The 13,682-nt window shown below is 39.4% G+C and overlaps 1 protein-coding gene across 2 annotated transcripts in view; it reads right to left on the bottom strand.

The window, feature by feature from the left end:
* Positions 1-12,706, bottom strand: part of MIDEAS (mitotic deacetylase associated SANT domain protein) — a 233,592-nt gene extending 220,886 nt beyond the window's left edge. For both annotated transcript variants that reach the window (XR_008400071.1, XM_053697805.1), the window contains exon 1: positions 12,404-12,706. The gene's annotated coding sequence lies outside the window, so the exon portion shown is untranslated. The remainder of the gene's footprint in view (positions 1-12,403) is intronic.
* Between the last annotated feature and the right edge of the window lie 976 nt (positions 12,707-13,682).

The raw sequence follows: 13,682 nt of genomic DNA, 5'->3' as shown, positions 1-13,682 counted from the left end.
GCTGGAGTGAAACCAGATTCGGATGTTCGAACGGACCCTGAACAAGAAGGTCTCGTCTCAAAGGTAGCTTCCAAGGTGGAGCCGATGACATATTCACCAGATCTGCATACCAAGTCCTGCGTGGCCACGCAGGAGCTATCAAGATCACCGACGCCCTCTCCTGCTTGATCCTGGCTATCAGCCTGGGGATGAGAGGAAATGGCGGGAACACATAAGCTAGTTTGAAGGTCCAAGGTGCTACTAGTGCATCCACTAGAGCCGCCTTGGGATCCCTGGATCTGGCCCCGTAGCAAGGAACTTTGAAGTTCTGACGAGAGGCCATCAGATCCATGTCTGGAATGCCCCACAGGTGAGTGACTTGGGCAAAGATTTCCGGATGGAGTTCCCACTCCCCCGGATGCAATGTCTGACGACTCAGAAAATCCGCTTCCCAATTTTCCACTCCTGGGATGTGGATAGCAGACAGGTGGCAGGAGTGAGACTCCGCCCAAAGAATAATTTTGGTTACTTCTTCCATCGCTAGGGAACTCCTTGTTCCCCCCTGATGGTTGATGTACGCAACAGTCGTCATGTTGTCTGATTGAAACCGTATGAACCTGGTCCTCGCAAGCTGGGGCCAGGCCTGGAGCGCATTGAATATCGCTCTCAGTTCCAGAATATTTATCGGTAGAAGAGATTCTTCCCGAGACCAAAGACCCTGAGCTTTCAGGGATCCCCAGACCGCGCCCCAGCCTATCAGACTGGCGTCGGTCGTGACAATGACCCACTCTGGTCTGTGGAACATCATCCCTTGAGACAGATTGTCCAGGGACAGCCACCAACGGAGTGAGTCTCTGGTCCTCTGATTTACTTGTATCTTCGGAGACAAGTCTGTATAGTCCCCATTCCACTGACTGAGCATGCACAGTTGTAATGGTCTTAGATGAATGCGCGCAAAAGGAACTATGTCCATCGCCGCCACCATCAACCCGATCACTTCCATGCACTGAGCTATGGAAGGAAGAGGAACGGAATGAAGTATCCGACAAGAGTCCAGAAGCTTTGTTTTTCTGGCCTCTGTTAGAAAGATCCTCATTTCTAAGGAGTCTATAATTGTTCCCAAGAAGGGAACCCTTGTTGACGGGGATAGAGAACTCTTTTCCACGTTCACTTTCCAGCCGTGAGATCTGAGAAAGGCCAGGACAATGTCCGTGTGAGCCTTTGCTTGAGGAAGGGACGACGCTTGAATCAGAATGTCGTCCAGGTAAGGTACTACTGCAATGCCCCTTGGTCTTAGCACCGCTAGAAGGGACCCTAGTACCTTTGTGAAAATCCTTGGAGCAGTGGCTAATCCGAAAGGAAGCGCCACGAACTGGTAATGTTTGTCCAGGAATGCAAACCTTAGGAACCGATGATGTTCCTTGTGGATAGGAATATGTAGATACGCATCCTTTAAATCCACCGTGGTCATAAATTGACCTTCCTGGATGGAAGGAAGGATAGTTCGAATGGTTTCCATCTTGAACGATGGGACCTTGAGAAATTTGTTTAAGATCTTGAGATCTAGGATTGGTCTGAACGTTCCCTCTTTTTTGGGAACTATGAACAGATTGGAGTAGAACCCCATCCCTTGTTCTCTTAATGGAACAGGATGAATCACTCCCATTTTTAACAGGTCTTCTACACAATGTAAGAACGCCTGTCTTTTTATGTGGTCTGAAGACAACTGCGACTTGTGGAACCTCCCCCTTGGGGGAAGTCCCTTGAATTCCAGAAGATAACCCTGGGAGACTATTTCTAGCGCCCAAGGATCCAGAACATCTCTTGCCCAAGCCTGAGCGAAGAGAGAGAGTCTGCCCCCCACCAGATCCGGTCCCGGATCGGGGGCCAATATTTCATGCTGTCTTGGTAGCAGTGGCAGGTTTCTTGGCCTGCTTTCCCTTGTTCCAGCCTTGCATTGGTCTCCAAGCTGGCTTGGCCTGAGAAGTATTACCCTCTTGCTTAGAGGACGTAGCACCTTGGGCTGGTCCGTTTTTACGAAAGGGACGAAAATTAGGTCTATTTTTTGCCTTGAAGGGCCGATCCTGAGGAAGGGCGTGGCCCTTACCCCCAGTGATATCAGAGATAATCTCTTTCAAGTCAGGACCAAACAGCGTTTTCCCCTTGAAAGGAATGTTTAGTAGCTTGTTCTTGGAAGACGCATCAGCCGACCAAGATTTCAACCAAAGCGCTCTGCGCGCCACAATAGCAAACCCAGAGTTCTTAGCCGCTAACTTAGCCAATTGCAAAGAGGCGTCTAGAGTGAAAGAATTAGCCAATTTGAGAGCATTGATTCTGTCCATAATCTCCTCATAAGGAGGAGAGTCACTATCGAGCACCTTAAGCAGTTCATCAAACCAGAAATATGCGGCTGTAGTGACAGGGACAATGCATGAAATGGGTTGTAGAAGGTAACCCTGCTGAACAAACATCTTTTTAAGCAAACCTTCTAATTTTTTATCCATAGGATCTTTGAAAGCACAACTATCCTCTATGGGAATAGTGGTGCGTTTGTTTAAAGTAGAAACCGCTCCCTCGACCTTGGGGACTGACTGCCATAAGTCCTTTCTGGGGTCGACCATAGGAAACAATTTTTTAAATATGGGGGGAGGGACGAAAGGAATACCGGGCCTTTCCCATTCTTTATTAACAATGTCCGCCACCCGCTTGGGTATAGGAAAAGCTTCTGGGAGCCCCGGCACCTCTAGGAACTTGTCCATTTTACATAGTTTCTCTGGGATGACTAAATTTTCACAATCATCCAGAGTGGATAATACCTCCTTAAGCAAAATGCGGAGATGTTCCAATTTAAATTTAAATGTAATCACATCAGATTCAGCCTGCTGAGAAATGTTCCCTAAATCAGTAATTTCTCCCTCAGACAAAACCTCCCTGGCCCCCTCAGATTGGGTTAGGGGCCCTTCAGAGATATTAATATCAGCGTCGTCATGCTCTTCAGTAACTAAAACAGAGCAGCCACGCTTACGCTGACAAGGGTTCATTTTGGCTAAAATGTTTTTGACAGAATTATCCATTACAGCCGTTAATTGTTGCATAGTAAGGAGTATTGGCGCGCTAGATGTACTAGGGGCCTCCTGAGTGGGCAAGACTCGTGTAGACGAAGGAGGGAATGATGCAGTACCATGCTTACTCCCCTCACTTGAGGAATCATCTTGGGCATCATTGTCATTATCACATAAATCACATTTATTTAAATGAATAGGAATTCTGGCTTCCCCACATTCAGAACACAGTCTATCTGGTAGTTCAGACATGTTAAACAGGCATAAACTTGATCAGAAAGTACAAAAAACGTTTTAAAATAAAACCGTTACTGTCACTTTAAATTTTAAACTGAACACACTTTATTACTGCAATTGCGAAAAAACATGAAGGAATTGTTCAAAATTCACCAAATTTTCACCACAGCGTCTTAAAGCCTTGAAAATATTGCACACCAATTTTGGAAGCTTTAACCCTTAAAATAACGGAACCGGAGCCGTTTTAAGCTTTAAACCCCTTTACAGTCCCTGGTATCTGCTTTGCTGAGACCCAACCAAACCCAAAGGGGAATACGATACCAAATGACGCCTTCAGAAGTCTTTTATAAGTATCAGAGCTCCTCTCACATGCGACTGCATGCCATGCCTCTCAAAAACAAGTGCGCAACACCGGCGCGAAAATGAGACTCTGCCTATGCTTTGGGAAAGCCCCTAAAGAATAAGGTGTCTAAAACAGTGCCTGCCGATATTATTAAATCAAAATACCCAGAATAAATGATTCCTCAAGGCTAAATAAGTGTTAATATCAATCGATTTAGCCCAAAAAAAGTCTACAGTTTAAATAAGCCCTTGTGAAGCCCTTATTTACAATCGTAATAAACATGGCTTACCGGATCCCATAGGGAAAATGACAGCTTCCAGCATTACATCGTCTTGTTAGAATGTGTCATACCTCAAGCAGCAAGAGACTGCAAACTGTTCCCCCAACTGAAGTTAATTGCTCTCAACAGTCCTGTGTGGAACAGCCATGGATTTTAGTTACGGTTGCTAAAATCATTTTCCTCATACAAACAGAATTCTTCATCTCTTTTCTGTTTCTGAGTAAATAGTACGTACCAGCACTATTTGAAAATAACAAACTCTTGATTGAATAATGAAAAACTACAGTTAAACACTAAAAAACTCTAAGCCATCTCCGTGGAGATGTTGCCTGTACAACGGCAAAGAGAATGACTGGGGTAGGCGGAGCCTAGGAGGGATCATGTGACCAGCTTTGCTGGGCTCTTTGCCATTTCCTGTTGGGGAAGAGAATATCCCACAAGTAAGGATGACGCCGTGGACCGGACACACCTATGTTGGAGAAATGTAGGTTTAGTGTCCCTTTAACTCCCCACATATTTCCTTTAATGGTTGTATCTATATCTACCTTTGCTTTAGTAGAATGCAAGACTTTAACACTCATTATCTGCTGGAGCATACCTAGAAGCAAATAAGCTGCTGTGAAATACAATGCCTGTGTTTCTGATGCTAAACACTGATAAGGGGGGTGGATGAGACTACTCCAGACAGCATGGCTATGTAAGCAATTTTGCTTATTTTTCTTAATTATTTTAAAATAAAATACTTGCCAAACTTGTATGCAAACTATTTTTACTTAAAGGGACAGTACACACCAATTTCCATTTTAACTGAAAATCAGCACAATGTTATTTAAAAGTAAGCAAAACTATACTTTAAATTAAAAAAATAGCTGTATAGGCTATATAAATGGATCATCTACAAAACATTTACGCAAAGAAAAATCTAGTGTATAATGTCCCTTTAATTAGCCCTTTTAGGATATGCACGGATCTCAACATGTTTTATGGCACTTTAAGGGTGTTGCTCCCAAAATGTAATCCAAATGACCCAAATATGAAACAAAAAAAAGGTCTTAAGAAAACTATAGTGCTGTTGTGGTATTTTGTTGTCAGTGAGAGTAGATTTACACACACGTGTAACAGTTTATGAAATGATCTTACATTTTCTCTCAGTACACAACCGAATTCTACAGCAAAAACTTCAGCCGGCTCCAGGCTCATGTGACATAAATGGGCATTACTAGTAAAACAAGAAGAGCATTATTTGCTGGCTAAATTCTGTGCAAAGGTCGCACAAAATGAGTGCACGTGCAGAGGGCTTTACTCCCCTCCATTTATCAAGCTGGAAAAGCAGCATTTAGCATGTGAGCCTGCACATACATTTTAAAAAGCAGTAGTCTGCTACTAAAGCTGTTCAGATGCAACAGGCTTAAAGTAACATAAAATGCTCTGAAGTGATAAAAAATTTAAAGGGATATGAAACCCAATTTGTTTCTTTCATGATTTTAAACAACTTTCTAATTTACTTCTATTATAAATTTTTTCTTTGTTCTACTGTTATTTTTTGTTGAAAAGCAGGGACAAATGCTTAGGAGCCAGACCATTTTTGGAGCAGAACACTAGATGGCAGTACTATTCCCTGCCATGAAGTGCTCCAGATACCTACCTAGGTATCTCTTCAACACAGAATATCATGGGAATTAAGCAAACTTGAATACATCTGGTGAGTCAATGACAAGAGGAATGTGTGTTGCTACCAATCACCAGCAAGCTTTCAGTAATGCAATGTTGCTCCTGAGCCTACCAAATTAAAGTAAATTGTCTTATGCCTTAAAGAGACAGTCAAGTCCAAAAAAAAACTTTAATTTTTCAAATAGGGCATGTAATTTTAAACAACTTTCCAATTTACTTTTATCAACAATATTGCTTTGTTCTCTTGGTATTCTAGTTGAAAGCAAACCTAGGAAAGCAGTAGCACATATGATAATTTCTAAGCCCTTGAAGGCCGCCTCTATTTTATTTACTTTTCACAGCAGGGGAGAGCAAGCTCATGTAGGCCATATAGATAGCATTGTGATCACGCTCGTGGCTAGTGGCAGACACTGCACTAATTGGCTAAAATGCAAGTCAATAGATAATAACTAAAAGTCATGTGATTAGGGGCGGTCAGAAGATGCTTAGATACAAGTTAGTCACAGAGGTAAAAAGTGTATTAATATAACAGTGTTGGTTTTGCAAAACTGGGGAATGGGTAATAAAGGGATTATCTATCTTTTTAAACAATAAAAATTCTGGTGTTGATTGTCCCTTTTTAATGCAGGTAGACAAGACAGTTTTCCTGGCTGGGAACATTGTCCGCTCACTAGATGATAAATAGGGGCTCCGCATCTACAAGTACAAGATTACCATTAATGAAAATTACGTTCAGAGCTCAGCACATGACCATTTGGTAAGTGCTCGTTGAACTGAAGTAAAGGCCAAAAACTCCCAGTGATAGAACAAAGATGCAGACAGAAAATTAGACTTTCATCCACAAGATAAAATAGGCCACAGTAAATGGACACCTGGCTGAAATAAGGCTAAAAGCACAAACATTTGTTAATTAACGCAGTTATGAAAAAATAAACTTCTCTAATACTGTAGACCATATAATTATTACATAAATATCCCATAGTAACAATTAAGATGTATATTATTTCAGCATGTTTGTGGTTCGTTAGTGAAATGAATATAGCCACAGTCTGCAGCATTTGGCTCATGTCAGAGTAAAAGTCCACATCAAGTAACTGTTTAGCAGATTAAAAACAGCCGAGATCACACTCAGGGGCTACAATGCAGAAAACAGCTGGTGAGTAAAAATCAGTATACGCACGTAGCCGCCAATCACTGGCCTGGAAAAAGTATTATCTCTGGTGTGTGAGCCTCTATAAGTGTTTAACCCATCTTGGGAGTACATAGTTACTAAAAAAGCTTTAGAATGCCCCTTTAAAACATTCTTCTAAATATAAACAACAAAATTAAAATCAAAATTAACTCCTCCATCAAATGTGAAAGTAAACAATAGACATGAGCATTCGTCAGCCTCGTTAGAAGGCAGCAGCTTGCGGCATCTGGCTCTTTTCATAGCCAGATTTATTCTTGTGAACGTTCAATACAGTAAGATCTGGATTTGCACAGATCTCAGTGTGTTGCACTTTCACAAGAATAAATCTGGCTCTGAAAAGAGCCGAAGGCCGCAAGCTGCTGCCTTCTAACGAAGCTGACAAATGCACACGTCTATTAAACAATAATTCAATTTGCATTCATTACTTATTTTGGCAGGAAATAGTGCTGCCATCTAGTGTTCTTGCAAATGGATAACACTTGCAATATAGTGCTCCAGACACATGCATGCTCCTGAGCTTACGTCCCTGCTTTTCAACAAAAGATACAAATAGAACAAAGCAATATTGAGCATAGACGTAAATTAAAAAGTTGTTTTAAATTGCATGTGCTATCTAAATCGTGTAAGAACAATTTTGGGTTCCATATCCCTTTAAAAGGATAGTCTATTCAAAATTAAACATTCATGATTCAGATAGAGCACTGGTTTTCAAACCTGACCTCAGACCTCCCTAACAGACCACATTTTGAGGATATCTGAACTGGAGCACAGGTGAGATAATCAGCTGATTAGTAAGCACTTTCCCACCTGGGTGCTAATATTTTCTATGGCTTTTTTAATTTTTTTTTTTTTTTTTTACAGACCCCCAAGACTTAAACTATTGCAAAGGTTAGACGATTACCTTTCCAACAGTGGGTCTTGGGGGTCTGCAGCTGCTTAGATGCCTGAGATACAGGCTTATAAGCAGCATGCCCCCTCCTCCTATACTTAACATTGTTAAGTATAAATAAAGTTGCGTGGTGACGTCATCACGTCATTGCGCATGACGTCAACGCACATCCCGTGAAGCCCCGGCGATGCCTGTCACTCTACAGGCACGATCGCCGGGGTAAAAGCGGTTAGGAGCCCCCAGATCTCCCTCAAGGTGGGAGAGTGCTCATGACTCTGAGCCGTCATTAGCACCAGAGTGAGAAACTCTGTGATGGCTCAGAGCCGTCATTAGCACACAAAGGGTTAAATTAAAAGGGACACTGAACCCAATTTTTTTCCTTTTGTGATTTAGATAGAGCAAGCAATTTTAAGCAACTTACTAATTTACTCCTATTACCAAATTTTCTTCATTCTCTTGGTATCTTTATTTGAAAAGCAAGAATGTAAATTTAGATGCCGGCCTATTTCTGATGAACAACCTGGGTTGTTCTTGCTGATTGGTGGATAAATTCACCCACCAATAAACAAGTGTTGTCCAGGGTCTAAACCAAAAATTGTCTGGCTCCTTAGCTTAGATGACTTTTTTCAAATAAAGATAGCAAGAGAACGAAGAAAAATTTATAATAGGAGTAAATTAGAAAAAGGTGCTTAAAATTGCATGCTCTAACTGAATCACGAAAGAAAAAAAATTGGGTTCAGTGTCCCTTTAAGATACAAAGAGAATGAAAAAAAAATTGATAATAGGAGTACATTAGAAAGTTGCCTAAAAATTGCATGCTCTATCTTAATCGTGAAACTTTCATTTTGACTAGACTATCCCTTTAAGCCCATAAAACCTGCACAAATATTACAAACCAGAATTCTTTTACCTGGTGTTCCCTCCCACTTGTACAGTGTACACAGTGCACCCAAGCAATAAGGCAACGAGTTTCCTTAGTTCATTATTAACAAAGTTCTATGTGGTTATTTTCAAAATTTATTTTACTATTAACAGGCAACTGAAAACCGTGAGTTAGAAAAAAAATCTAACTTAGAACCCCTGTGTAACCCATATAATTATACTATAACTGCAAAAACAAAACAATAGTATAACTGCTCCAATCAACAGTTGGAAAACCATATTTGATTATTTAATTATAGTCAATCTTATGATCTTTTTAATGTAGTTTGACAGCATATTTTAATGTAATTCCTTGACTGCTAACAAAAATGTTTAAACAAGCTGCAAAAAACTTTGGTGAGCCGCAAAAGAATTTCAAGACAAAAGGGAACTGGAAAAGTCTCTGGGTTGGGCTCTGCACATACGTTTTTGCATTGCAAATTTACCCAGAGTTCTGCAAATGAAGCTTTGCATGCAATACCTTGAGCATTTTTATTATTCTAATAACGCAGGGCAAAGATGAACAACTGTAATTGCAGCAGATTTTACCACTGGGTGTTGTACCAATTCCTTTTGAAGTTTAAAGCACAGTGATTTCTTTAGAAATAATTAAAAGCCGGATCCTGCTGAATCGCAGAGGTTCCAAAATGAAGAAAAATACAATCGTTCTAGATAATGCCAAATGAATGTATTGACAATAGCTCGTCTAACATGCAGATCTGATGTAACACATGGAAACTGCCTCTTTATGAGAGGGACAACAATGCAAAAATGAGTTTGTACGTTATTAATGCCTTGTTCTATTTAAAGGGACTACACCAGAATTATACATTTTTTTAAAAGATAGATAATCCCTTTATTATCCATTACCAGTTTTGCATAACCAAGTTATATTAAAGTGAAGGTCAATTTCTGCCATTCGCAATACACTGTTTTAAACCTTATCTTCAAATTATTAAAGTCGCTGAGTTTATATTTATAAATAACTAATCCATTTCAAATAAAACATATATATATATATAAATAAAATACCCCGTTATCGTGATTAGCTCCGCCCCTACCACACTTCCTTACTTCTATGCTGTGACGGCGCATTGCTTCCCGACAAACGGACTACGCTCGTGCACAAGTGTCTCTTTGAAATGCGCATGCGTCTCTTCAACTCAATAGCGCATGCGTTTCATTACCGACGTTGCTTTGTATTCAACAATTCTGAGAGGGGAAAAACGCATGCACGTTTCATGAACGAGCATGACCAGGATGACGCGCTGTTTGTTTTAACGCATGCGCATAACATTGAAATGACGAAACAGAAAAGGGGCTGGACGCCACAGAGGTAAACAATAGATTGGATCCAAAAACTGTCAATCAAGAACGGCAGTATGGCGGGCTGATTATACAAGTGAAACGGAGCCGACAGAAAAGGTTAAAAATAAAACTTTTACTATTATTTGTAAATAATTTGATGAATGAACATCATACTTAAAGGGACAGTATACTGTAAAATAGTTTTTCCCTTAATGTCTTTACAATTGCTTTTTCTACCAACTGCAGAGTAAAAAATGTATGAAAATTAGCTCTTTAAGGTTTATTTCTGTATATTAAAGCTCTGATTTTGTGTTTTGAAGCCACAACCTAATAAAATGGGTTGAGCTTGTAGGTATAATCAGATCTCATTACTGTATCACATTGTGCACATATACCTGCTTCTTTATCTTATATCTGTCCTTAAAACAATCACCAATACTTTGAGAGAACAATGGAAAATCAACATTTTATTACCTTATCTCTGCTTTATCACACTGGGAGTGTAATTTCTTCTGCTGGCTGTGTTTACAAAGCTTATCTATAGCTGGTACGCGCGGCCACAAACTTTCAGAATAGGTGGGGATACCACATGCTAAATTAACAATTTCAAATGCCAATATAAGGGTAAAGGAGCTACTTGTAAACAATTTAATACACTCCAGCAAGTAAAGTGGATCATTGGGAACAAATTAAAGGGGAGAACATTTTTGAGTAAACTGTCCCTTTAATTTAGTGAAGCTATTGAAAAATGATAACCACAACCCCAGACTTGACCTTCACTTTAATATACTTTTTACCTTTGTGATTACCTTGTATCTAAGCATCTTCTGACAGCCACCTGATCACATGACCTTTTATTTATGATCTATTGACTTGCATTTTAGCCAATTAGTGCTGTTTTGAGCTGACTCTTAAATAACTCCTAGGAGGTGAGCACAATGTTATCTATATGGCCCACATGAACTAGAAGTCTTCTGCTGTGAAAAGCTAATAAAAAAGCATGAAATAAGAGACTGTCTGTAGTGGCTTAGAAACAGGCAGAAATGTAATTTAAACAATTTTCCAATTTACTATTATCACCAATTTTGCTTAGTTCTCTTGGTATTCTTAGTTGAATGCTAAACCTAGGAGGTTCATATGCTAATTTCTAAGACCATGAAGGCCATCTCTTCTCTCAGGGCATTTTGACAGTTTTTCACCAGTAGGGGGTGTTAGTTCATGTGTATCATATAGATAACACTGTGCTCACGCACATGGCGCTCAGGTGAGCCAGCTCTGATTGGCTAAAATGGATGTCTGTCAAAAGAATTGAAATAAGGGGGCAGTTTGCAGAGGCTTAGACACAAGGTAATCACAGAGGTAAAAAGTATATTTATATAACTGTGTTGGTTGTGCAAAACTGGGGAATGGGTAATAAAGGGATTATCTATCTTTTAAAACAAAATTGTTCAAGAATCCTCCTGTTTGATCACAATGTGTCAGCTGAGCAACAAGTCCACCTATGTCAATCATTTATTTCTTTTTAAGCTGAAGGAGGCACAGCTAACACATTACCAGCCATGATGTCACAATCATATACAATACACCAGTGTACTTCTATTATAAAAACACAAATACAACATTCCAATGTACTTTTATTATCAAAATGTGCTTCATTTTCTTGGTATACTTTGTTGAAGGAGCAGCAATACACTACTGGGAGCTAGCTGATCCAAAGAGACAAGGCAAATATGTACAGCCACAAATAAGCACCTATCTCCATGTAGAGCATTGCTACTCTGTAGTCTACCTAAATATGCTTTCCAATAAAGGATACCCAGAGAGTAAAGCAAATTAGAATGTTGTTTAAAATTGTATATTCAATCTGAATCACAAAAGAACAATGTTGGTTTGTATGTCCCTTTATTAAATAATTAGCCTAATATTAGAATATGAACTCGCATTTCTAAAGTGCATGGAGAGAGGAGAGGGAATTATATATAATGCATTTTAAAATGCAGTTCAATCGTGAGTTTGTAATGTGTAAGTAAAGTGACATTTTATAGCTTGCAAACTTCCCCTCTGAAACACGGTCATGCAATGTGACAAGGACACGTGCAGTGCTTAGTCCCACCATGATCACATGTAAGCAACTGAACAGAGCTCTATTGTAAGTGGCACCGCAATAATAGATAAGCAGCAAATCTAGTTTTCACTGCTGACAGACAGAAGCCAGAAATAAACCTCTGTATGTAGCTGTAACTCTAAGCACAGATTTAAAGCAACAAAATCCTAACATCTATAGCCCAACACTGCAACAGTATTGCAGTAAAACCGAAAGCAAGCTTATATTAATACATTAGTTATTTCTTAAAGCGGTGCCCGATAGGGCTGCAACCTTTCTCTGGAAAGCTAAATGCAATATTATTATGGATTTATTTTTTATTTGTTTTGTGATGAAAATACTTCTTGCAAAAATTGTACAGCTACTACAGATGGATTTTGCAGTCCTGATGCAGCAAATATTACAGGTATCACAAACCTCGTTAAGAAGCACGTCCATATAAAGATGCAAGTAGATTGCAAGCAGACAATAATTTGCAGCCCTTTGCAGAGTTGATGAGCGTTCTGTGCAGTTCAGCTGCCCCTGTCAATTGCAAACACCCCGGGAGCTGAAATAGACACTTAGATCATAGCAGTCGAAAAAAGCTAATTTCCAACTGCAAACGAAAATAAAATCATTGTTTAATGTAGAAATGAGTCCACACCCTGCACTTCCTATGAAAGTCCAGACAACAACAGCAATCCATAAAAAAAAAACTTGTTTCCAGAGTTGCCCAAAAAAATCATAAAGTCGTCACTTCCTTGTACTGAGTGAGTTGTTGTCCTCTCCCTCCTCCGCCTTTTTCTCCGCCTCTTCTGAAATGAAAGTACAGGGATCCTTGTGCTGAGTGCTCTATGACTCTGCAAGCACTGTCCTGACTTGCTGACTGAGATTGCTGTACTCAGCAATGCTGTAGGACTAAGGACTGGTTTTGATTGATTTGGTGGTGTGAGCATTCCTGGAAGCTATTTTAACTCTTACCTCAGGGTTTATCCTTTTTATTTTATGCGGACGTTAAAGGGACATGAAACCCACTTTTTTTTCTTTCATGATTTAGAAAGAGCATGTAATTTTAAACAACTTTTTAATTGACTTCTATTATCTATTTTGCTTCATTCTCTTGATATCCTTTGCTGAAAAGCATATCTAGATAGGCTCAGTAGCTGCTGATTGGTGACTGAACATAGATGCCTTGTGTGATCTGTTCACCCATGTGCATTGCTATTTCTTCAGCAAAGGATATCTAAGAAATGAAGCAAATTAGTTAATAGAAGTAAATTGAAATGTTGTTTAAAATTGTATTATCTACCTGAATCATGAAATAAATATTTTGGGTTTAGTGTCCCTTTAACATTTGAATTCCCTATAAAATGTTTAATCATATATAGTAAAACAAATAGGTATGCACTTCAATTATTTTATCACTCTCCAAAAGAGGGTGACGTACATACCCCACACTTAGGGCAAGATCTATCAAAGTGAGAATAAGAAAATGCTCACATTTGTCGTAAAAAAAAATAATCACAAATGATACCACATATTTATGAAAGGTTATGCTCCAATAAAGTCGCAACTTTTTATATGTGCGAATAAGTTGTCTGGAAATGCCTAATTGTTGTATAAATCTCTATTGGCATTTTAAAATGCCCGTATTTATTTGCAGTTCTCATATTTATGAAAAGTGGTGCATGCAATATTCAATGTTTTTAATCTCGCC

This window comes from Bombina bombina, chromosome 1 (genome assembly GCF_027579735.1).
Source record: "Bombina bombina isolate aBomBom1 chromosome 1, aBomBom1.pri, whole genome shotgun sequence".
In the NCBI taxonomy this organism is placed as follows: Eukaryota; Metazoa; Chordata; class Amphibia; order Anura; family Bombinatoridae; genus Bombina; species Bombina bombina.
Note: the sequence above shows the minus strand (reverse complement) of the source record. Positions and strands in the feature narration are given on the sequence as shown.